The 26,676-nt window shown below is 37.9% G+C and overlaps 1 long non-coding RNA gene across 1 annotated transcript; it reads left to right on the forward strand.

Moving 5' to 3' along the window:
• Nucleotides 1-23,833: 23,833 nt before the first annotated feature.
• On the forward strand, nucleotides 23,834-25,438 carry LOC124174026. The gene is made up of 3 exons (XR_006868841.1): nucleotides 23,834-23,856; nucleotides 23,940-24,040; nucleotides 25,070-25,438. It is a non-coding gene; the product is annotated as an uncharacterized LOC124174026 (long non-coding RNA).
• Nucleotides 25,439-26,676: the final 1,238 nt, after the last annotated feature.

Raw genomic sequence — 26,676 nt, forward strand, 5'->3', positions numbered from 1 at the left:
TATACAGTGTAGCACAGTACTGAAGAGCAAATAATTGGCGTAGTTATTACGTCTCCAAAATTATTGTAGATTTAAATTAGATTACTTTAGGTCTGGTTAGTGAAGTAGCGAGGGGGAAGGTCCGGATGGTTTTGGATCCCCCCCCCGAATGAAATTCCTGGTTAAATGAAAAATATGGCTAGTTCATACAGTTCGCTATGTGTACGAAAAAGCCCCGTTGTAGTTATGTGCGATTCTCCAAGTGATATCTCTTCTGTAAAATATAATTACATTATTTCCAACAACACCTAACATAGGGAATAATTAAGTTGTTTCAAGGACGAAAGCATATACAATGGCATTAATAAACAGTCTAAAATGCTGAAAAATGCTCGCGGTCAGCCAAGCAGATACGAGTGATCCATCAGGTGATGTCGGATTTTGCTACAATCTTAATAGTCTGTATACCGTAGGGTGGCGCACGGGCCCGCCGGCTACCTGAGTCGGTCCCATAGCACAGGCCAACAAAAAAATTTTGTTTGAAAACTTTTTTTATTTTAATAGCTGATCTTTATAGATCTTGATGTGCCGAATCCAAACCTGGCCTTAGTTTTTTTGTATCACCCATAGTTTCCAAGCAATATGTATTTAATATTTAGTCTAATATCCCTCTACGGTATCAGGGAAATCAATGACACACTGTATTACATCATAAAATTGTTTGTATTTACTGTTCACTACATCGTGATAAAGTTGTTTGTATTTACTACAGCGTGATAATACAGGGTTCACTTGTCAACTGGAATTGGTCTACATTTCTTTCCCTTTTTTCCTTGAAGTTTCTTGTGTAGCCTTTTCTGCGATGAATCGCTTGCTGAACTTCTCGGTGAAGTACCAACAGTAATCCCCCATTATCTTCGTTCATTAGACCTACTTTTCCAATTTTATTAAACTATAAAAAAGCTGTTGAATTCTAAAAATATTGCTTGATTTCATAAATTTAACTGTAAAATGTGAGTAAATGGTGGGTGATACAACTTTAAATCCATCATATTTGGATTCAGCAACTTTAAAAATATAAGAATCGGGTATTTTCAGTAAAAACGTTTTTTCATTGTTGGCCTGTGTAGTTTTTATGGTCGGTCTTTTCCTACCCCCGGCGCTCGCGACTCGCGGACCGACTCAGGTAGATGGCGGGCCCGTGCACCAGCTACCTGAGTCGGTCCCATGCAGTTTTTGTGGTCGGTCCTTCCCCCCTTCCCAAGGCGCTCGCGGACCTGCACGAACTGGTCGGTCATTTCCTCGCCTGGCGCTCGCGGACCGACTTAGGCAAGGCCATAGATAGAATGGCCCATCTATGGCCTTGGACTTAAGTAGCTGGCGGGCCCGTGCGCCGTCCTACGGTATACAGACTATAGTTACTAAAACTGGATATTGATATCCACAAGTGAGAGATGAACTCACTCCTTGCTAACAATAAGCCAAAGGTGTGAGCATTTCACGTTTGAGTTTTACGCCTGAGGCCCATAACTTTAAAAATATCGAATCTAATCCCTGTTTAAAATAAGAGGCATCATATTCATCGATTCACTGCGTAAAATCCGCATCCTTTGTCAGCATATTGCTTCGGTTTGGCTTAGCGGTCAGTCAGGGATCAGAGAGCACCATGACAGAGCAGCAATAGTTCCTTGGGATAGAAAAAACTGTTTTCGTTTACCCCTACTATACCATGCACTCTTGCATAACGTGCGAGTCAACCTAAAGATTTTATCCGCATGTATATTTACTAATATAACCTACACTCTTGTATTACGTGAAGAATACTCAGAGAATTTTTGACTTCTGAAATTCGTTTACTCGGAGCCAGTGAAATTCGCATTTTTTCGTATTTCACGGATTTATTATCTGAATGCCGAAAGATATTTGTTATAAAGTACCTACCAAGCAATTATTTAGCGTTACGTGCTGTTGTTAACCTCGCATCAATAAGGAAATTTTACAAAAGAAAATGCACGAACAAAAAACGTGACGTCATACTTGATAAGTTAGGATATTGACTCTGAGAATGCGGTATTAAGAATGAATAAAGCGCCAATTTAGCAATGTACCGGAAATTAAGTCATGATAACTATGATACTGACGAAACTGGTGTATCAAATAAGTCTTCTCCCAAGTTCAAATAAACTAATTTCTATCGCTAATTATTATCCATGATTTCTCCAGAACTACGCAGAACTAATCAATAATTAAACCAGAAAGAATCGGATCTAGAGTGGACATAAAGTGATGAATGGGTATTTGAGGCGGTGACAGAAGAATTTTGCAAATCAATTTTATTGCGACATACGGACCCTAGGAATCCGTCCTATATTAAAACGCACAACCAAAGATCTTCTTGCTATAAAACACACTCTAGGAAATTGTACAGTTTTTATTTTGAAATAGCAAGTAATTGTTATTACTTAAAAAAACACACTGCTATTAAAACTCAATTACAGACACTCAAATCTCTGTTATTCTTTACGCTCATTGGCACTCTTTATTCCATTAAGTTATTTTGTAAATGGGTATTTTATAGCTTCTTTCACTTAAAAATTATGCTGCTCCAAATCTTTTTTTGAGATTCCACCGTTTAACTCTAAAAACATCTCCGTTTTACGTCTTTGTTCTTTGAATTCAAATTTCAAAGGCTATTTTGTCTCGAATCGAGCAATACATGCTTTACTTTGTTGTCCTTGAAGTCACGTCGACAAAACGAAATCTTCTCTTCTATGTAAAGTGTCAAAAGATTGGCTGGTTTCCGTAAAATTCGTTTTTAACAACCCTCATTCTTGTGCTTTGACCCTAGAAAAAAATCCTTTTCCCTTCAGGCTCCTTTTACTGTGAGATGTGAGTACGTGAGGACTAATTTCGAGAGAGCGTTTGATGTGTGTTTGGTTGAAAGATGATTCTTGAGAAAGACAGAATGGGGAACTAATTGCGCCGATTCTGCGGCGCATCAGCTCCCCAGGGTGCTTTCACTAGCGGAGATGGAGTAGATTACGCGGAAGAGCCGGGTTCATTGAAAGGAAAACGTGACGCTACTCGCCGCCCAGCTCTGGGGAGGGAATTTTGTAGAAGCTCCCTCAGTCTCGAAACGTGGGACGATAACCTAATTCAGTGTTTCTCTAGGTTTTTTCGGAAGTTACACAAGGAAGATGAATATCAGGGAGCTGAAGGAACTAGCTCAGTATATGGAGAAATTGAGAGCTGCAGTTCCTGGTTTTAGGAATGAATTTGACTCCAACCAACGTTCAATTATGGCTCTACTGTTGTTTGTTATTAATTTTCATTGTATTTTGGCATGGAATTTTTAATCTAAATGAAAATTAACTGGCTCTTGGAGGTTTGTCTTATGCTACAAGTGGTGTTTATAAGTCAGTTCCCTCTCTTAAATCGCTACATCTTCATTACACCATTGTTAATTTTAATGACAAACTCTTGAGGTAAACCCGGTAAACCTCAAATTGATAAAGACCAAATTATCAAAAAACTATCAAAGATCAAAAGGGTCAAGATAAAATTTTGACTTTATTAATTGCTTTGAAAGACCACAATGTCTAAAACTTCCGAAGTTAAAACATGAAAATTAGAAATTATCATTGAAAAAATCCGCGTGGGTACGTGCCACGGTATTGAATAAAGAAACTGTCTTTATAACAAGCCATTGTATGCTTATTTTAGTAGTTCTATTGAAATTTTTATTATTTTATAATAAGTCAAAAATTATTCAAAATCGCCATTTAATTTATTTTAATCGCTAAAATTTATTACGGCCGCTATTGATTTGTAAATAGTGTAACTAAACTGTTCTTTGATTAATAGGTGGTACAAAGTTTAAAATATAAACAAGAGGTCAAGAATATAACAAGTATATGAATATTTTTAACCACTGCCGTTGCCCATGCACTAGCAATTGATATCCCATTGAATGTGCCCTCTCATCCCAGCTTGAGTATTTAGGCCTGAGTTCTGTGAGGCGACAAAGGGCATTGCGGTTCGTCGTGCACGCCTGACCGGGTTTCGCCCAGGGGACGCGACACCGAGAAGTTGGGCGTGTTGGCACGTGCAGGTCGGCAGGCGCCAAGGCACGACGCTTCGGACTGCGGGAATTCAATTCCCTTGGGGGGGGGGGGGGGGGAATTCCCTCACCCTTTCACTTTGCTTATTGTTCCGTGACGATGACGCCAATACGGCAATACCAATAATGCACTCACCTGAGGGTAAATACGAAAAGACAGAATTAATCACCTTCTGTGCACGCGACCAAGACTTAAATAGCTAAATTCGAGATCACGCGCTGGCCTGATCGGCCGACTTCAACGATAGAGTTTTTTATGTCGATCATTTTTATTGCGAATATTATCTCCAGAAAAACATAACCCTGGTGTAGGTGATCTTTAACCATTTTATGTGCCAATTCTTATTCATTTCCCATTATAATGAATACGAAACATTAGGTCTTCAGTGTTGGCCTAAGCCTTTGACTGTAGCGCAGCCTCCTGGAGTGCCCATGTGTCCATTTACTCTATGGCAGATACTGAATACTCGACTCGGCTTCCGTTCAGTTCACCACGATAATTTTAGTCATATTTGAAGGTTTCCTTACGGCTTTAAAAATTAAATCCAAATTCTCAATTTTGTTATCTACATTTCTTGAACGCTTTCAGGTCCAGCATTTTAAATGCATTGTAAAGTTATAGTTGGTAAGAGTCGTGACAAATTTTCGCTAGAATACTTTTGATTACGACCGATATTATCCTAGAGCGGGCATCTTAATGACACTAGTTATGAATTTTGTACCTTGTGATGCCTACTTATTGACGGAACATATCGTAAATTAAAGTATTTTTCGAATTTTTGTCTATTAAGTGCACATTTTTTTCGAGATAATACTTTTATTGGGGACATTCGCCGTCATTCGAAGAAATGCATAGTGCCCATACTTTTCCTTACCAGTACCCATTTACTTACCAATACCCTATACTGATGAACAGAGTCGTCCTAATTTCACCCTCAATGACGGCTTTGTTAGACGTAATAATACATTACCATGGTCCTTAAATGTGAATTCAGATAACTCTGTGGTGTAACTGATTGCTGCGCCATTTGCATGGTAACTCCACCTATTTTTATTTCAGTCATTTCAGTATCGTTAGTGACTTAAAACCACTTATTGTAAGGCCTAAGAATTTGATCTTTATATTATCTTGTTGTTCTATGGGATTAATTGCTTCTTAAATTTTATTTTCCTTAGAGACGGAATTTAAAGTGTAGAAGGAACTACCTTTACTCAAAAATGTATCTTAGTTACGCCTTTGATGCCATGTACCTTCCAGTTCAATGTGGGAAAAGTAAGTTCTTTTATTGTTAAAATGTTGTGGTAGTTTTTAGCTCTAACTTGGTCTGCAGAACTCCTAAAGGCGTCAATCAAAGATGGTATTATTTTCTTTTGGTACAATTAGACGTGTCAGTACGTTATTGAGGTGTTTTACTGCATGAGTATTTTCCTCCTTGGCGATTGGTTTATTGCTGAGTGAAGAACGTAAAAATGGCTATTATTTCTGTGGAAGATATAGTTTTTGCTGCTTGTGTAGGTCATTCTCACCTTTAAGATTGTGTATCTATCTCGTAACTCACGGGTGAAAAAAGTAGCTTATGACGGTGAAAGAACCCGCATTCTGGACATGAAATGCGATTTTTCCCGAGCCCAGAGTCATTCATTCGTCGAGTTGGAGAGGAGGGAATGGGATGGGTTTTATGTGAGGAAAGAGAAGGGGAATGCTCCGGGGAATCCTCAGGTGATGACGCGAGGCATGACAGGAATGTTTGATGGCCCGAGGACTTGGCGCCTCGTGTGGGGACACCTCGACATAAGTCTTTTTTTATTTTTTTATCGAGGAAGCAAATATTTTTCTGCCTAAAGGAATAAATAGATTTGCTCATTTTTTTACGCCTGACTCTAAAAATAATTCGGAAATTAAGCCAAGAGGCAGTTATTATGTTAAAATAATTTCATTGTTGGTTTTTTTTACGATGGCTTTCAGACCTGAAGCTTGATATTGAGAATATCAAAACGCATATTTTGAATGCTTATTCGTTATTAATGGTTTTATACCCTGTGAAAGCGTTTTTTGCATTCCATTTATATTCAGATATCCAGTGTTATTTAACGAATTCAATCTCTATTGAATATACATGCGCATTGCAACGTTTACCTGCAAAATGTATTTCATAATTCTATTCTGGCGGGCTTTGTTCTAGAGGAAAGGCTATCACCTGCCTCTATTTCATTATTAGGAGATTTCATTATTCACCGCCAAGATCTTATACTGTAAGTTTCTATTCAAGGTGAGCTCAAAAACATCATGCGAGAGAAATTTTATTTTTTATGCCAATTTTTAATTTGGAGATGCTACAGAATCACTTTCACAATCATATCGCTGCGATTAAATACATAAATTTACATTTAATAAGTGTCTCTCTACGATTATAATCATTGAGACGGGCTTAAATTTCGAGTTTCTATATCCAATTTGCAGGGATGGCGGCTTAAAAAAATATATTGGGGGGCCCAAACCGGGGATATTGCCCCGGGAAATTTTATAAGTAGAGAGTTTTAAGTTTTTTTAAGCATTTTAGAACAGTCATATGGTCAATGTTAGAACACTGACAACTCCAATCTCGATATCTAGACACTCCGGGGAAAATCGACAAGCCTGACACATTTTTTCCTCACACTAATAACGAATTTTTGAGGGGTCTTGGGCCCCCTCAAGCGACGCCGGCGCCACTGCCAATTTGTAATTTAAAATGCCTAAGGTAGGTGTAGTTCCATGCGAATTCTGCAAAGAATGATTAAAGGACTTAGAGGTGAATTTCAGACCACCAAAATATCCTTGGTTACAGTTGAGATGAACGCAATATTTATGTAAATAGAAATATTAGTATTCGAGGAAATCTATTTTTTTTTAATTCAAGAAAATAAATATAAATAACAAAAATAAAAAATACGAAAATCATTTCGCTGACGGCACGACTACTTCTTTTTCTAGCGAAAAGCTGTTGAGCTTACTACAGGCAAGTTCGAACTAACCTTCAGAAATGAAAACCGTAAAAAATTTATGTCTTGTGTGTTTATTTTTCAGACTACTGATTACCTTCTCCCTAAGATTTTAATTATCTTCATAAATGCTGTAACAACTAAACCTCTTAATGCTCACATTGAGTTTATATGTATCCTAAATTACCATTTTATTCCTGATAAAGAAAATCCAGTGGTTTAACAATGAATGTTATATGTCGCACATTACGCATGCTACAATGTCATTCAAACCAATATGATGATCTTTTTTCGCATGCTAAATTACGGCAACGTTAAATGAGGACTGAGCATGTATTTGATGAAAGGCCATACTTTTGTTTAAAATCTTAGTTTTGTTATCTTGTATCAGTTGCTCATAATACGAATGAAATAAGTATTTCACGTTTGATTGTCAAAGAAATTACTAGTTTTTCTATGCATGCTAATTAAAAATGTCGTGAAAATGACATGCGAAGACCATTTTTGTGTGAAGTGAATGATCAGGTAAGGTGTCATCCTCGGATGATGCATATAATATGAAAAAGTATAAAAAGAAAAAGCCTCTTTGCATGGTAAGACTGCATAGAGTTTATTTATGTATTTGCGTAGTAAATCGGAGCAAATAAAGTCAATTGTCGTCGAGTCAAATTACCACTATTGTATCCAACATCCTCTTACACGGTCTTAGTTTCTCACTTACATGCTGCTAATTAATACACCCGTGGAGTGTTTTGCGAAGGTGTTCTAACCAGTTGAAGTCTATTAAAAAGCGTGGATGTGAAAAGTTTGATTTTTAATCTCTGCGGAATTGGGTCGAATGAAGCATGAAATTCTTAAAAGGAATGACGCCATTGGCTGTAAATTTATGGGCTAATATCATTTATCATTAATATTTCCCTATGTTTATATGTCTATTTTATAATTGTAGTGAAATTAACGGCTATAAAATGTAAACTCAAGGGAACTCCAAATCTATCACTAATTCCCTTAGGTACTTTCCATGGCAATTAGGATTCATTTGTCCCACTGATACCTGTATAGCACATGTAAGTATAAATATACTTAAATACCTTCACAGTTTAGGGTTTGTTATTCATTCAAATTATCGATAATGAATGTGCAGGAGTTTTTTCCATTCTCACTCTACACGTTGAAACATCACTATCGCGAGTTATTTCTACCTTCCCCTCTACTCCCAATCCTTATTTTTTAAATTAAAAGTTACGTCAATTTTTTCTATGGTTAATAATACTCAAATATCAGAAATATTTTCAACAATGGGCAAAGGTTCCAGTTTCTCCATATTTCCGGTGCAACCGCGTCGGTTTGTTGGTGATGACAACAGTTTCGCTGGCACTGCTGCCAGCGTCTTCAGGTCGAAGATGATGCCGGTCCACGATTTTCGTCCTCCTTATATAGGGGGTCAGTCCCGCCAGTTGTGGCTGCCGCTCTCTTATTGGTCCGCCTAATGAGCCTCCTCCAATGGGCATCCAGATGGTAGCCGTCGTCTCTGTTAAAATTGTCCGTCCGGGCTATCTCAATGGATTCGCAGATGAGTCTGGGAAAATATCTGCCTTCTTTCACTATTACCTTGGCGTCGTCAAACTTAATGTCATGTCCCGGGGTCCAGGCGTGCTCCGATATGGCAGACAGCTGGAATTGCCTGTTTTTCGTTGCCCTTCGGTGCTCTTGCATCCGTATCTTGAGTGAACGGCAAGTCTCACCGATGTATGCTTTTCCACACGAGCAAGGGACCTTGTAAACACCTTCATGAAGGTCGTGCTGTAGTCTGTCTTTGGCTGTGGGCAGCAAGTCACCAATTTTTGTCGCACAGTTAAACCTGGTGGTGATGCCGTGCTTTTTCAGGGCCCTGGCAATCCTTTCGGTGGTCCCTGCGACGTAGGGGATGACGGCCCAAGCTCTTTCGTCTTCCGTTTTTTCACTTGAAAGTGGTTTTCTTTTAATGGTCCTTTTCAGGGCCGAATCCGGGTAGCCATTCTTTTTCAATGCTGCAATTAGATGTTTCTCTTCTTCTACCAGCGACTCAGCATCCGAAACGCGGTGGGCCCGGTGAAAAAGTGTATTTATCAAGGATGCCTTTTGCACAGGATGGTGGTGCGAGGCATAGTCTAGATACCGGTCCGTATGCGTGGCTTTCCGATATACAGAGTGCCCGAGGTGACCGTCACTCCTTTTCTTTACCAAGACGTCCAAAAAAGGTAGCTGGCCGTCTTTCTCTAACTCCATGGTGAATTGTATATTAGGGTGGGCCGAAAAAAGGTTTTTTTTCCTGATCAAATTTGCCCAATGCGGGAAAGTTGTGAAGTGATATAAGGATCTCACACACAAAATTTTTTTCAAATCGGATAATATTAACCACTGCCGCCCGAGCTCTAAAGTTTAAAATTTTGCGAAAAATCAGGCTGATTTCAGAATCAAACGGCTATTAAGACGGATTTTATGAAAATATGGGATAATGGATAATATCAAAGAGTGTATACATGTTTATAGTTTATGAAAATGAAATTTGAAGTTTTTTTGACAAAATCTATGGTTAAAAAAATGTCTATGAATTAACAACAAAATTATAGTATAGACCACCCGCACAACACAACTCATTTTTTCCTACATTTCTAAAACTCCATTTTGGGGGCTAAATTGCAGGTAAAATAATATTTATTTCGATTGAATTTCATTTCTTATCAAATAAATCATCATATGGTAGTAAATAATCCCACAAAAAGTATTAATAAGGTAAATTATTTGAAATTAACATCAATCATAATGACGAATAACATACCTGTGGAGCTATTTTCAACAAGAAATTCAGCCAAGGCTGAGAAAAAACAGAACCTGAACACCAAGCATTTCACTAAGTAGCTCTCTGCTAGTTTCGTAAAGAAACTACCCAGAACTCACCACGAGGAAGAGGCTACCATCGAGTTACACCCGTGTCCCACCAACCAACAATCCAAAGGATTACGGGAGGATTGACGCAATGGTTTTAGAATAGAGGGAAAGTGTACCAGGTGTGGAGTGAAGTACGTGATATTTGTTGCACCCGAAAATTTCATGGGTAATGATTTGCCCACTTAAAAAGGGATGGTGAAAATGTTTTTGTACTCTCGGTACATTGAAGAAGAAGAATAATAAAGTTAAAATACCATTATTTCTCTGCCGGGAATCGCGGAGACAGTGGCTTATGCCATTGAAGGCATTTGGCATAGATCCTCTATCCCAGTTGTTGGTTATAGGCAAATTATTTGACGAGTTATTCAATATCATGGAAATAATCGCAATATTCTTCGATCTGTCAACAAGAATGCTTTCATTGATCTGAAGCAAGACTTCCTTCGTCTCGCACGTCAGCTTTTTGATGTTGCGGCATGTAAGTTGCTTTAGTGAGACTGATTCTGTTTGTGATATTTTTTCGAAAATGCCTTGTTTAGAATGGGAATTCCCTAAGGACAGAGAAGTGGCAGGAAAATGAAGATAGGCGCCATCGATGCGCAGGAGTTCAAAAATAGGAAGACGAGGCTTTGCAGGTTGGAAAGAAAAAAGGAACACTCGAATGTTCCACCCTATTATGTCATAACACTTCAGTTCGGAATACTCATGTGAGGAAATGACATTGAACAGAGAGTTATGTAATGCAAGTGAAGGAGAGGATTTCATGGAAAAAGGTTAGTGTAAGTAATTTGAAATTTCCAAGATTTGCATCATTCTGTGAATAATTCTGCATATCAAACCATACCTCTGCAGCACTTGCATCTGCGCACCTAATAGATATCGGGTTGGTTACTCAAGGAGTCAATGTACTTTTTGTTGACAAGAACAAAGTTAGAAGGGAAAGAGAAAGATTGCGCACGTGTCTTCGGAGGAATGTGGGAACTGTTAAACTGCAAGCGCTTTACTTCGACGTGAGGAAAGACTCTGCTTCCGTTTATAGTCAATCAAAATGAAAAATAATAGGTGAGGAGCATGTAACTCTCGTTCAAGAGCCCGGTTCACGCTACTTATGGCATATCACCCCATGTGTCAGCAAAGCTATTGGCCTCTTAAGATTCCATAATGAATTTTCTAGGGGAGGAAATGATCATTACCGATAGACCTCAAACAATTGTGTGCAATGGAACTGAGGTTAACACCGGAAGCCATGCCGGAGTAATCAGGAGAATGGAAATGGCCCTAAGAAGACCTTTGCATTGGTTTGTTTGCCTGCTTCATTGCAATGAACTATCGTTCAGCACCGTCAAAAGAACTGATGACCCTGGCAAAATTTGTTATCGAAGTTTACGCTCCAATGCGGTTTTCAATAAAATTGAGACAATATTGAACAGAAGGCCCGAAGCATAATATGAACATGATTCTTCTTATGAAATATATATAGATAGAGACATCAAATTACGCCGCTAATCTATGATTCAGGGAAATGTTATTCCGCTTGCAATGTTACCCGATGAACGCTGGCAAATTCGTGCAATGGCCATCACGAATGCATTGAAATCGAAAGAAACTCAGCAGGAGGAATCGAGGAAATTCGAATTTTCCAAAGCTAACCTTCGATGGAGTGAAGAGTTCTCGGGATCGCCACCGGGTCAGGAACTCCATATCTGCCGACGTTTCGATGTCCAACTCGGTCATCGTCCTCAATGCTGTGAATGAACACTTCACAGCCCTGAGGACGATGACGGAGTCAGGCATCGAAACGTCGGCAGATATGGAGTGAAGAGTTACTACTTAGTGAAATGCTTGGTGTTCAGGTTCTGTTTTTTCTCAGCCTTGGCTGAATTTCTTGTTGAAAATAGCTCCACAGGTATTCATCATTATGATTGATGTTAATTTTTTATTTATTTCATTTTTATTTTATTCTCAAACCACCGGATACAGCTTTTACTGGCCATTTTACACCGGGGTGTTCAACAAATGTAACAAGTAAACGCACACAAACGACCATGCCCTGGACCGGGGAAACCTACCCAGGCGGGACTTGAACCCGCGACCTCTTGTTTGGCAGGCGAGAACATTACCCCACCGCCACCGAGGCCGGCAAAGGCCGGTAATTTCAAATAATTTACATTATAAATACTTTTTGTGGGATTATTTACTACCATATGATGATTTATTTGATAAGAAATGAAATTCAATCGAAATAAATATTATTTTACCTGCAATTTAGCCCCCAAAATGGAGTTTTAGAAATGTAGGAAAAAATGAGTTGTGTTGTGCGGGTGGTCTATACTATAATTTTGTTGTTAATTCATAGACATTTTTTTAACCATAGATTTTGTCAAAAAAACTTCAAATTTCATTTTCATAAACTATAAACATGTATACACTCTTTATTATTATCCATTATCCCATATTTTCATAAAATCCGTCTTAATAGCCGTTTGATTCTGAAATCAGCCTGATTTTTCGCAAAATTTTAAACTTTAGAGCTCGGGCGGCAGTGGTTAATATTATCCGATTTGAAAAAAATTTTGTGTGCGAGATCCTTATATCACTTCACAACTTTCCCGCATTGGGCAAATTTGATCAGGAAAAAAAACCTTTTTTCGGCCCACCCTAATATACAATTCACCATGGAGTTAGAGAAAGACGGCCAGCTACCTTTTTTGGACGTCTTGGTAAAGAAAAGGAGTGACGGTCACCTCGGGCACTCTGTATATCGGAAAGCCACGCATACGGACCGGTATCTAGACTATGCCTCGCACCACCATCCTGTGCAAAAGGCATCCTTGATAAATACACTTTTTCACCGGGCCCACCGCGTTTCGGATGCTGAGTCGCTGGTAGAAGAAGAGAAACATCTAATTGCAGCATTGAAAAAGAATGGCTACCCGGATTCGGCCCTGAAAAGGACCATTAAAAGAAAACCACTTTCAAGTGAAAAAACGGAAGACGAAAGAGCTTGGGCCGTCATCCCCTACGTCGCAGGGACCACCGAAAGGATTGCCAGGGCCCTGAAAAAGCACGGCATCACCACCAGGTTTAACTGTGCGACAAAAATTGGTGACTTGCTGCCCACAGCCAAAGACAGACTACAGCACGACCTTCATGAAGGTGTTTACAAGGTCCCTTGCTCGTGTGGAAAAGCATACATCGGTGAGACTTGCCGTTCACTCAAGATACGGATGCAAGAGCACCGAAGGGCAACGAAAAACAGGCAATTCCAGCTGTCTGCCATATCGGAGCACGCCTGGACCCCGGGACATGACATTAAGTTTGACGACGCCAAGGTAATAGTGAAAGAAGGCAGATATTTTCCCAGACTCATCTGCGAATCCATTGAGATAGCCCGGACGGACAATTTTAACAGAGACGACGGCTACCATCTGGATGCCCATTGGAGGAGGCTCATTAGGCGGACCAATAAGAGAGCGGCAGCCACAACTGGCGGGACTGACCCCCTATATAAGGAGGACGAAAATCGTGGACCGGCATCATCTTCGACCTGAAGACGCTGGCAGCAGTGCCAGCGAAACTGTTGTCATCACCAACAAACCGACGCGGTTGCACCGGAAATATGGAGAAACTGGAACCTGAACACCGCGGAAATCTACGTAGTCACATGGGCAAAGGTGTAGCTCTTGTATACCTAAATACCGGTAAAATTGCAATGGAAAGTCCCAAAATACAAACCTAGAGAGCGTTGATCGCTGCTTTGGTCTGCGTTGCTGAGTTCTGCAGATCGTATTCAGATAGCCTCCACTGTTTTGTATTCCTCGGTATTCTGTGAAAAAAAACACACGCTTTATTTTTCGGGAGGAAATGTTTTCTGGTTCAGTCGCTCGGAAAATGTAGCGTTTCAAACTTTCGATTTTCAAGCCGTCCGTGGCATTCGACGACGCCTCCGGATGGGGTTCACTTGACGGGAAAACGATGGATACGTGGATGAGCGGCCATAAATTCTCTAGAGGAAGGTCAGGGTCGCTGAGATGGAGAGATCCCATGGATTTGTGGATCACTTCCTGATTCGGGATGGCGATTTTAGAGCGAGAAATACATGTTAGAGCGTGGTAGCGGAGAGTTTATTGCGTTGAATTTTTTTCAGGAGAAATTGTTCAAAAAAGTGACCTTTTTTCAAACGTTCAGAATATGGAAAGGAGAAAATGGTAAAAAATTAATATTTTTTGGTTTAGTCCGTTTCAAATCCTGGGAGAGCCTGCGGACACCCGTAATACCAAATTCTTGGAGGGACTGGAAGAAGTCACAAATTATTTGTTAAGAATAATGACTACTTCAGAGGGTGTATTTGGTTTGAAATATTCATAAATTTTCACCGGTAAAGGTGAGAGATTAATAACTCGAAGTAAGATATGCAACTTTAACGTTTCACTGTGTTGATGAATCGGAATGAGAACCACCCAAGTACTCCAGCGTGGAGTTTTAGAGCCAGAGTTGTCTTCAATAAAAAAGGCTTGTTAAATGAAAGTCTTTTTTAATGCGTCCGTTAGGCCACAGTAAAGAATGCTGGAACCTATTGAAGTCTTATCAGAATGAAGCCCTCGTTTTATCATTCTCTGAAGATTAATTTAATAAGAGCAGTATGATTTTATAAAGCTGTCTAATTTAATCTATTATGTCTTTAATCTATTATGAGAATTATTCTTTGTTCTCATATTTCCGCTTGTCATGGGAACAAAGATGTTAGCCGCCCCTGGTTTCCGCAGTCAGTATTTTGGATGCACCTTCACTTAGAAAAGCAATTTTTTAAGAAAGCCTCAAATATATATTACATTCAATGGCGTTTTGCTATACATGTAGCCAACTGTCGTACATGACGATTTAAGTCGTGTTCCTACGAAGAGTACTCTGATTGATTACTCCCTGATATTTAAAAAAATTGATACTTAAATATTTTGTGTATGAATCTCTGCCTTTTCACACCAGACTATTTTTAATCCATAATATCACTGGTGGCGGTTACAATTTCTGTTAAGCAGGGGTAGAGTTAAATGCTGCAAGTGTTCTAGTGACACTTTTGAATTTCTACCCATATCCTGAAGTATACAGCATATTCACAACTAAACACATCTGTTAATATTTTGCAAGCAATATACCCAGTCGATGCATCCCTCAATATAGTGGCACATAATGTTTTTTTAATTAGATAATATTGAATATCGTGTTGCTAATTTTCTTGCTTATATCTCGCCTCTACTTTCCTTATATCACTGTAATATCATATCTCATTTACGCCTCACAAACTATTCTTTACAAGGAAAAGACATTTTTGTGGGCTTTCTTTACGCAAATGTATCTTTCCTACTTTTGTTAGCGACGATTTGTTACTATTATTTGGAGCGTGGTAATTCCGGAGTAATTGAATTTAACTTCTAAACGGCTGTAGTGAATATTCTCAAAGACAAGAAACCATATTTCAATTAAAGTAGACCGAAAAATATCTCCGAAACCGGGTTTTTTATTGTCTTTGAGTGGGCTTGGCAATCTTTCTATTTAACTTATATTTGTATTTAAATTTTCTGTCTTCGGGCATTTCTATGATAATTCCGCATTTCTGATTACTGATTCGAGTATTTTCTGTCTTCTCCGTGTGTGCTTTTGAGTGTTAAGTGTGATTTTGCGGAAGCTATTTGGAATAAACATAGGCCTACCAATAAAACAAACTCTTTCTGTTTCTGAGCCCCTCTTCGTAAAATATTGCGTCCACTTACCAAAGCTAGACATTACTCTGTAGGTAAAAAAATCGTTTGAGAGACAAATGCCTACTCATTTTTTCGATAAATGTACTATTTAAATATTGATATAAAAAATATGAATTGTGCACTTAAATAAAACAATTGGGACTATTTTCGTGCAGCGGCATATTAAGGTGTGCCACTTCAGTTATACAAAAAGTCTTGTGATGACAGTGGATAAAAATTCATTGATAATTACTGAGAATGCTCCGCCATAGTATTTTATCTCTATTCTTCTGTTTTGTTAACGCAACCCTTTGTTTAGGAAAGAGGCTGTAAATATTTTGGAACTCAAATTGCTGTAGAGCAGGAAAATTTCGGTAAATTTATGCTATCGTGCACTACTATGGCAATTAAATTTTTCACTTCGCCGTTTAACATTCAGCCAGTTGGCGAAAGCCTAGGAAATTCGCTTGTTGAGAGAGGATGAGGTACCGTGCGAAGCAAAGATGGCGGCTTTTGTTTACATCAGGAAGTCTTGTCAACACTATATACTCGTAACATTCATTGCTCTCTTGAGTAAACAAGACGACATATATATTTGATATATTTTATTGAAAGGGAATTATATTTTGATGAGTAGATGAAACTAAATTTATTCGCAATTAGGCGTAATTCATTCTTAAAAATCAATGAATATTGGTGAATATGTCCTTTTTTGCTAATTTCGTCCGTTGGTAGTTTGAAACAGCAGATTATGAAAGTATGAGCTTTTGTCGGGGACGATAATTATCCACAACTGATTATGAACAAAATTCACTAACTCTTGATTTACTTTGTTGTATTCCATTTTAAGTTTTCCTGGATATGAAAAATTACTAATACCAATTATTTTTTGTCAGAGCGCGACCCGGATTTCAATGAATTATCATCATAATTTGCGCCTGAAGATGATGATAATTCATTGAAACCCGGGTCGCGCTCTGATAAAAAATAAGTGGTATAAGTAATTGTGTATATCCAGGAAAACGTGATTATGATCAGTCTCCTGCACTCAATTATTCAAAAATTAATTGTAAAATTATCATACCAATATATAAGGAAAAATCCCCGCTATTCAGTTTATTTATTTTTTTAAGTTTACTCGTTCCTTACTGGGCGACGGTGGCGGCCGTGAAGGACGATCAAGCTGTGTGGTACGCGAATAAATTTTTAAGATGCCTCGCTATATGTGGACTGTTACTATAATTTTAAATGTACCATAAATATATGTTATCAAATTAATAATACTGTATCTCAAATATGATTATCCTTTTTTGATTCGCAAATGAAGAACAATCAATGCATTATGCTGAAATTAAAGTAATTCTAGGCCGAGTACTACTCACCTTAAACTGGGAATGAGAAAAAAAAGGTCTGCGGTGACCGTAAGCCCCGTGTAGGCATTCGTGCTATTGAATGTAGTTTTAAATGTCTAAAGACTATTTTTTATGGTGAGAGAGTAGTTCTTTCGGTTCACGCTGTTTATGAATCTGTAATTACCCATTTTCTGCTTCGCCAGTGTGCATGCCAAGTAGGTTTCCTGGTGTTTTATTATTTTTCCTATCCATAATAAATCGTTATGTTACTTTGCGTTTTTATTTTGATATGCTCTCATTTCTTAATACGACCCCTATAGTTTTCACTTGTTGTTAGATTAAAATAGTGAACAAGGCAATTTATTTATGAAGGTATTTTTTCTAATTTTCATTGGAGTAACCGCTCTTACTGAAATAATTAATATTAATCTTTACCTCTGGCATTTCCTCCAGCTTCTGCGCCGTGATGTTTAATAATATTTGCCATGGGAATTTGTTTTAAAAAGATAACAATATAAGGTGCTATGCTAAATTCCTTGAAAATTATACTAATTCCCTGGGTAAGGTCATTGCAAGCTTTATTTAAAAAACTAATGCGGCAAAATCTGTAATAATTTGCCAAATTTTGGGTTGACTCAAACCAAATTGTTTACGCTCCTCTCATGTTATTTTTATTTTCATGCTTTATAGTGTTTTCTTTAGCCTTCATCATATTTGATGCTAGAGGCAATAAAAAATCATATTTATTTAATTTGAAATTATTTCACGTAAATATATTTTTTTCTTCGAATACATTGCCAAATTAAACGTTTTCTGCGCGTAATTTTTCATTCATTCAGGGGCATGAACTGAATGAATTGAATCCACGTTTTCCACTAGAATCGTTCAAAATGAGCATTGGATGATTCAAATCTGCCGAATCCAAATCGTTAAAAATGAACGATGGAAGATTCAAATCCTCCAAATCCAAATCGTTAAATAAGAACGATTTGAATTCGGATTGACTGCGTTGATGCTGACGAGAGGCGGTGAATTATCATTAGATTCTGACGAATGGCCACACGGATTGGCAATAAAAATGAAATCTTCACCATAATTACCATTGATTTGATTCCTAGGAATGTGCGATATGTATTTTAGTGTGACGGAATTAAATATACACTGATTTCGTAGAACGTGATAATAGCTTTTTCACGGAGTAATCAGTGCTATAGATATTCTTCTGACTATATCAGTGAAATGAAAATTCTTGAGGCACGGGAAATTTTAAGATGAAATAAAAATGATTTCTTCTCTCTCACAATTGAATGTTTTTACTTAGTATGAAAGTCTTTGAAAAATAGTTGCATGCAATGGAGCAATTAAAAATGTCTGTAATCTGGCGTATTAAACGTCGTTTGAAAGGTTTGTCATTAAAAGCAATTGCATTTCGCAATTAATTTATCATGGACTACTAATTTTGTATTGCATAACATTCAGACAAATCGAAGAGGTTTTAAAATCTGAAAAAAATAAATCAGAGATGCCTTTAAAATGAAAAATAATAACCACCGTGAAATGCTATATCGGTCATAATATTTGAAATACAGTACGTTGACATATTATCATGGATTCAAGCATGATAAATACATTACACTTACATATTATGTATTATCTATGCATTCAAGATTCACATAGATTCGAGATTCAGCTGGAATCGATGTTCACATGATTCGAGAGATTCCCACGGTACATTCGGTTCATTATGAACGATTTAAAGAACCGATTCATTGCCGCGAATCAAATCCCATGAACTGAATCCTCCAAATGAACCGAAATTCCCACCTCTTATTTATAGTTCTGCTTACGAACGTTTCCGTCTCCAAAGCAGCATCTGCGTCATTATAGTATACTGTAACGTCAGAGATGGAAAACCCTACTTCGGATTCAATGAAGTCTTCCTTGATGAATAAATAACGAAAATCTTCCAGAGGAAAATGTTATGTAAACCTGGCTGTTCCTGCGGTTAATAGATGCCTCAGTATGTAATTGAACCTAATATGTGAGGGCGACATGACAATATGTGATATTCAATATTATTATCTAATTATAGCCTGAGATTGTGTAGACACACCTCTCCACTCATGTTAGGTTTCCTACCAGCTAGTTTTTTTTCACACCTGGGTATTTCTTCTCTTTCACTACCTTCCTTACCTGTTCCAGTTACCTGTTCGAGGTCTTCCTTTTCCTTTCTTGGCATCTAATTGTCCGTCGACTGTTGTCCTCATAGGGCCATTTTGCTCCAAAATGTGGTCGATTAAGTTCTTCCGCCTTCTTTTTAATGTTTTCATAAGGATTTACTTCAATGCTTCGGACTTCCTCTTAGCTCATTTGGTCGACATACTTGATATCAATCATTAATTTGCTACACTGCATTTCCAATACTTCTACCCTTGATTTCTCTGCTGAAATCATCGAGTATGATTCACTGGAATAGAGAAGCATATTGCAGGTGTAGGTTCTCATGAATCCCTGACATTGCATCTTGAACGGACGCAGAGGAGGTGCTCCCGAAATCGGCTGATGAAAATTATCTTCTCTTTACAATAGCTCTTTAAATATCGATAGAAATGTTGGAGTTAACTTTTTTCATACTGCCTGTAAGTAAAAAAAAGATCTGCTGTAACTTCCAAAGCTAATGAAATGAATGTTGAAATTAATGGGAACCAGTGAAATCTCGTAAGTGCAACAGCTGTTTTACTCTACAAGTGAATAGTTCTTTCATTTTTCTGTTCTAGTCCAATTACTGTGTCCCCTCAGTGTCGCGGCCTACGTCTAATATGTCAAATGATTACTACCCTCAGATGACTACTTCATTACACACGCTACACTAACGCGTTAGTGTAGCGTCAGCTTCCCTTCATTTTCATGCATATTTTTTGTGTCGGACTTTTTTCCTGATGATGACCTCCTAAAAAGTAATTTGCGTTACAGAATTTATCGTAAAGCTGAGGAATGTCTGAGAAATGAGGAACGCACAATTTTCCTTCCTTAATTATCAGTTAGTACCCTTGCAGCTCTTAAGATTTTTTTTCCAGTTTTATGTTATTAGATTTCATACAAGTTTTTGAAAATGTTTTTTTCCGCGGAAAATTTTCGCTTACGAAATTACCGTAATGTGCCTGTAAAAATGCACTGTAGATGTTGAATAATTTTATCAACAGTAGTTATTCTTGCACATAGCGTTTTCTTTAGTCATTTTATTTTTATTCTGAGGAATTATTGATACATTGTTCCAGCCTTTGTCAGAGCGTATCGCTCACACTAAATTTGCACTCGATATAGGAGAAGATAGAATTTCTCATAGCTTATTTCGTTTTTATTCGTCATATTATGTTTTCGTCTTTGCTCTTTTGTTCTAGTGCCTTGTAGTAGTATCAAGATGCACATCCCGAGACAATAGCTATAAGGACTGACACCTTTCAATATTTACTTAAATTCAAACGTGTTCCTTGTCTTCTGTGTTTGCTTACCATTTTAATTTATAAGTTGAATAGCAGAATGAGTTAATGTAAATTTGGTGTTCTTTGTCACCAACTTAATGGTAATTGATCGCTCAGCACTGCTGAATGAGTAGTCTAAATTTAGACTACACGTGACGTTCCCCAACATAATGCATTGTGAGGATCCACGGTATGTAATAATTGACCTACGCTATGTTTAGGTGTGAAACACTATACAATGTCCGTAAGAATTGGCTTTTCAATCAGAATTGAATTCATGTAGTTAATTCATGTTTTTTTGTAATCCTTTCCATAAAAATTCATAATCATAGGTCTCAGAGAAAATCAAATGGAAACGAAAAAGGGAATATTTACCTCAAATCCGATATTAAATGTTGACAATAATTTCAAACCCTCATCTGGTGTATTTATCCATACTTTCAGGTGATACTCCATTTATACTGCGGTGAGGCGTCGAGTTATGATCAGCATCCGTACCTAAGACTGAATTACGTCAGGACTTGACAAGGTGGAGCCTCAAACTTCCCGTGAGTATGACACATCAACTCCGACAATTATGAGCGTCCTCAGTAGTAATTTGGGAAATTTTTTATTGTCTGGTGCCGTGTATGGGAAATAATCTTGTTGCAGAGTGGATCTGATAAATTAAAACTTACGAGATTTAATCCTCGCTGATGCTTTGGTTATACAATATGCTTAATTAGATGTAGAGATACAACTTTGTAACTCCACATAATTTATGGTTTCGTCATGGGACGTCATTGTTAGAGACAACACAGGTATGTACAAACAAATAGTTATGCATATTCTTCGTCATTTTCACACGGTTTGGTGCATTGGACGTTTTTCCCTGTGTTATTTCCTGCTGGCAGCATTCCTCATCGAAACCATGGTCTGCCAAATAATTTATGTGGAATTACGAAGTCATGGCAAAATCCACCAATTCACGCCGGAGACTGCTGCTTTCGTGTTTAATTTTATTTATAGTCCATTTCTTAATTTAATAATAGTATGGGATAATTAGGTCTCTATGTACATCTCCTTTTCAATCGTAATTCAAATTCTTTAAGCACTTTTTCCACGTTTAAACACGCCCACAATTGTCGTGGAGCCCGTGATTGTGTTCAATAGTGAATTTATTTGAAAATTATTTTTTAATTATGTGTGGTAAAAAGCAGATCCGGAACTAGGAGTTTTTTCAGAAGGGCATTGATGAGTTTTCCGCCCCCCCTCCCATGATCAACCTTCGCTCACTCCCCCCTCCTATCGCTATTTTTTTAAGATGCGGTAGTTGAAGTTAAACACCGTATGTTCACTATTGAGAAGTTTTATTAAAATTATTCTTCAATAATTTATCAATAGTGCGTAAAAGCCACAGAGATAAAATCATTCGCCTTGACCAGGATTCGAACCCGGATCCCCCGATTTCCGGCCGAGTGCTACCGAGGCGTCATTACTCTCTGTGGATACTTGTGGACACAACCGGACTACTATCGCCACAAAATAATAGAACGCTGAACTTGTAGCACTTTTGCGTAATTTTGCCGTAGATCCACAGGGTCGTGTCATATATCGCATTACTCATTGTTTATTCGGCTATTACAATCAATAATTAAACATTGTTTAAGCATAAAAGTTTAGCCTCTATGGTCGAAAGAGTGAAGAAGAACAGGCGAAAAACTATGAGAGCAGCGAAACGGTCGTCTCCTTCGTCTCGTCACGGAAAAGGAAGTCAAAATTCACTCCACAGCCAACTGCCCAAATGGCAATGCAATATAGGAGTTTAATTTCAACAAACAAATAAGCGCGTAAGAATTCAATAGCCATGAAACATCCTCTGGACATTGTGATAGGTTCTGCGAAGCTTTGAGAATCAGAAGAATGTCCCAGTGTTTGTGCAGCATCAAATCATCCGTCACTGAGACTCGATCCGTGGAACCTCTGAGTCGTTGCATGATACTTTAACCACTTGGCCACCAGAATGATTGTGCCCTGAAGCAGTCTCAATGCCCAATATGTCGGTGAGGTCCGCAGATGTCCCGAAAAGAGTAAATTCCTTTCTAGGTTAGTCGTGGGCGAATCATACTTGGGAGAATATGGGGAAGAATTCGTAGCTGGATCTCTTGCGCGTTGTCATAATGCGACGGGTATGATTATTTCCCCGCTATAAGGGGCATACGCGGGCAAACGTGGGGCATGCATTATGTGGAATTACGAAGTCATAGCAAAATCCACCAATTCACACCGGAGACTGCTGCTTTCGTGTTTAATTTGATTTATAGTCTATTTCATAATTTAATAATAGTTTGGGATAATTTGGTTACTATGTACATCTCCTTTTCAATCGTAATTCAAATTCTTTAAGCACCACGTGTGCCTTTAAAATTCCCGGTTGTATGAGAGCATTACGTGGGCAAAATTTTGGAAGACAAGTAGTTCCTGAACTGGCCGCTTTCAGACGCCAATGAGCTTTGCGTTAATTTTTTCCGCAACTGTACATCATGGGCTTGTGTTCCTTGGTACAAGAGGTAGCCATTTTTAATGTCGGCTGAATTTACTGTTTAATATTACGTCTAAAATACCAAATAAGTAGCTAATGCTAATCGCCATTATATGTCAATTTCACTTATGCTACGATAGCCACTGTGGGAGTGATCAATTTTTGGTAAAAGATTTCGATATGAAACCAAAACTTTTTCCTTTTTAGCGTCAAAAACTTCTAACTAGCGTCTTCTTTGTAAACATAATCCAAATGAACTCAAATTGGCCTATGCTACTCTCTAATTCCTCATTCACGTAATAGCTTACTTAAAAGTCCCTAAGTCGCAGCGCTTCCCGATAGTTTAAAGTGTTCCTAGGTATACTTTGCCCTTGGTACACCACCCTTCCCTACACCGGGAGTAGCCACAGTGATAACTTTTACGGGAGTCACCCACAATGCGCGCTACACTCAAAAAAAGGATTGGATGTGGCATCCAATTTTTATTGGGTAAGTGAAAGTTGGATGCAGTATCCACTGCAAAAGACACGGCAGCCAACGCGATTGGGTGTACTATTCAACTAAATTGGACGCTCGCAACTTGGTTGTAGGGTCCACGTGTTGGTCCCCACACCAATCATGAAGAGATCGCTCATCCAACAGTTGGATCCCACAGCCAACTCGGTGGTGAATATTGCTTCTACGCCAGAGCCATCTAGCGATAAAATGCCATACAGTTCTTATGTGCACATGTTTGGCGTGCTTGAAGGTAAGTAAATGGTTTTTCTGTTTGCTCTAGCATTTGTGAAAATATAGCCATCCATTGGCATAATACTTTTTTTATATTCTTAGAACACTTCTTCTTAGAACAAGAAGACGAGAAGATATGGATAATCAAACTAGGGATTTTCTTGATACTTTGGACCTGACCAGTCTCGCGGGAAAATTTACTGGTAAGCTTGCTAATTGTACTTCCGTTACTATGCGCAACTCTTATTATATTTCGCCGTTAAAGGTTTTATCTTGTTATTTGATGTTATCCTTGGGTTGGATTTTGTGTTTTTAACCCTTGTTTTCTCGAAAATAATTCCGGTCAATTTTCAACGACTGCCATATAAATTATGGTTTTGTTACTAAATGAATGAATACATTTTAGCTTGCATTTAGTACATGTGTAGCACTATTACTAAATGATACATTGGAATTCTCAATTAATCCATTAAGGAAAATTTTCAAGCAGTTTTCCACAAATTCAATATCCACTAAATGTGTCAACTCGAGGATCATCACCAGAAGCCAGACTCTCATGAAAGATGTGATATCATGTGACTCAAAAAAGGCTATAATGAGATAAAAATTTGTGAAAAAGTGCTTGATAGTTATCATTTGGATATGGATTTCATTATCAATGATAATTTCATGCAAACTATAGCCTGAGTATCACTACGCAAGGTGAAATGCAGACACTTGTATACTAATTATTCAAGGCCTGTACTCTAAATGCATACAATATCATGCGTATGAGCTGCAATTCAGAACTGTGTATCGCGAAATTTAGAACTCAGGTCGATATAGACCTTTTCTGCCCGTATTCGAAGCTGTGTAACGTATCACAGAATTTTATCTATAATTTTTCTCCTGATATACTAACTCTTGATGTTTACACGTGCAAAAAATGGATGCTGATTTATCTAATGCATTAATGGCTTATGCTAAGAGTAGGAAGTTGCTGTCTTTTCATGTATAACCTAGGCAACTAACTGTAAAAGAGGAACCAATAAACGAAACACGTATTTAATGGTGTAGAGATTTTAAGTATGGTCAATAAGACTATTTAGCAAGAGTATTACCTTTCTTTGATCATCATTCATTCATTCAACAGCATTCTTTCTTTGATCTCAGAAATAATTAAAAATAGAATCTTAAATAAGCTCTTTTTCCAGCATGAGTATTTTTAATGGCATAGTTATTTCTTTTTGCAGATGAATACATTGACTATACAAACCTAATGATGTTGACGAGAGAGGACGTTGAATGTCAAGTGCCTCCCATTGGGCCTTCAGAAAAAGTACATGAAAGGTGATAAAATACTTCATGTTCGGAAGCACGAAGGTAGTATCATTTTAAAAGGATATAGACTATCATTTATTATTTGAATTGACCTTAATGTATTTATGAATTTTGTGACTATTGAAAATCTTTCATCTCTTGAAAATCATTTGATATATGTACGTGACTATGTATCATCAAAAATCTATTGTGAGTGTGTAAGGCAACTGATTTTTTCTGCCCCTTGCCAAGATTTGCCACATGTCAAATTTGAATATGCTCGCGATACAGTGATGGCTACAGTAAAAATTGTTTTCTTAGAAATTTTGAGGGACTACGATGTTTGTGTACACATACGTCTTCATTTATGTTTAGCCTCTAACAAGTGTCCTTAGCAAAATATGCGTTACACGTGCTCATACGTTGCCTCCAGTATTACATTAATTAGATGTATTTAAAATATCTTGGGTAATTTTATTTGATAGACATCGGAAAATTAGTGAAACCTCCAGCTCTAATTTTTATAGCATTCTAATCATTATTCAAAATTTATACCATGGAATTTGGACTACCACTTATTAAATTTGTACTTACATTTTGCAGAATTTTCATCTTCCTGATATCTATTCCCGATATTTGGCTGTTGAACTGTGTATAAGTCGAAACAGGGGTTGGAATGACCGGGTTTTTGGGAAGTTGTTATCTATTATGTTATTCACTTCTCCCTGAAGTTATAGGAGGTAAATATTCCACTTAAGAAAGAAAAGGACTCTTTTGAATTACATTAACTAGAGGTGATATAAAATAGGGAGTCTAAAAATGCAAACAAAAATAACAGGCTACCTGAGAACAGAACGGGCACAACTTTTGCCTATTAAACCACATTTTCAAAGAAAACGAAAAGGAACACACACAACTTCAAACCATTTGATTGTACAAGAAGCACTGAAAAACTTCATCTTCGACACATGAATCCAAAGTACGCACAGTTAATTCCTTGAAAATCGAGTGTGAACTCATTTCACTCCGTTCTTCTCGAGAATCTTGCCGTTACTAGAAGGAGGATTCAAGAGAGATAGTCCACTAATGCCATGGTCCACTAAGACTGATTCAGCTGAGGGACGAAATTGAGGTAAAAAAAATGCATCTAAGTAAACAAGAGACGTCACGGTCCATCTCCTTGAGAGCCTAATATTAATGTGTGGTAAACTCACGAGACACTAATGGGTCTCATAGGTCCCATGCGGATATAAATGACCACGCCTGGAGCAATCACGTCTTAAGTAGTCACGCCTTCGTCATAGTTGCCATGATGAAAAAGAAAATAAATTCCGGATATTAAAAGTAGAAAACATTTAGCCACAGATGGAAGCAGTTAGAATACCCGCTCTCATATGAGCTCTTCGAAGCCACTTAAATCATGCCCAAGTGGAAATGTAAGATAAAAGTCCCTTTGCCGTTAGGGGGAGTGCGTCACAGGAGAACAATGTAGATTTTTTTAAGTTGATGAACATGAAATTAGTGAAAGGACGGCTAGAAG

Source organism: Ischnura elegans, chromosome 2, assembly GCF_921293095.1.
Source record: "Ischnura elegans chromosome 2, ioIscEleg1.1, whole genome shotgun sequence".
Taxonomy (NCBI): Eukaryota; Metazoa; Arthropoda; class Insecta; order Odonata; family Coenagrionidae; genus Ischnura; species Ischnura elegans.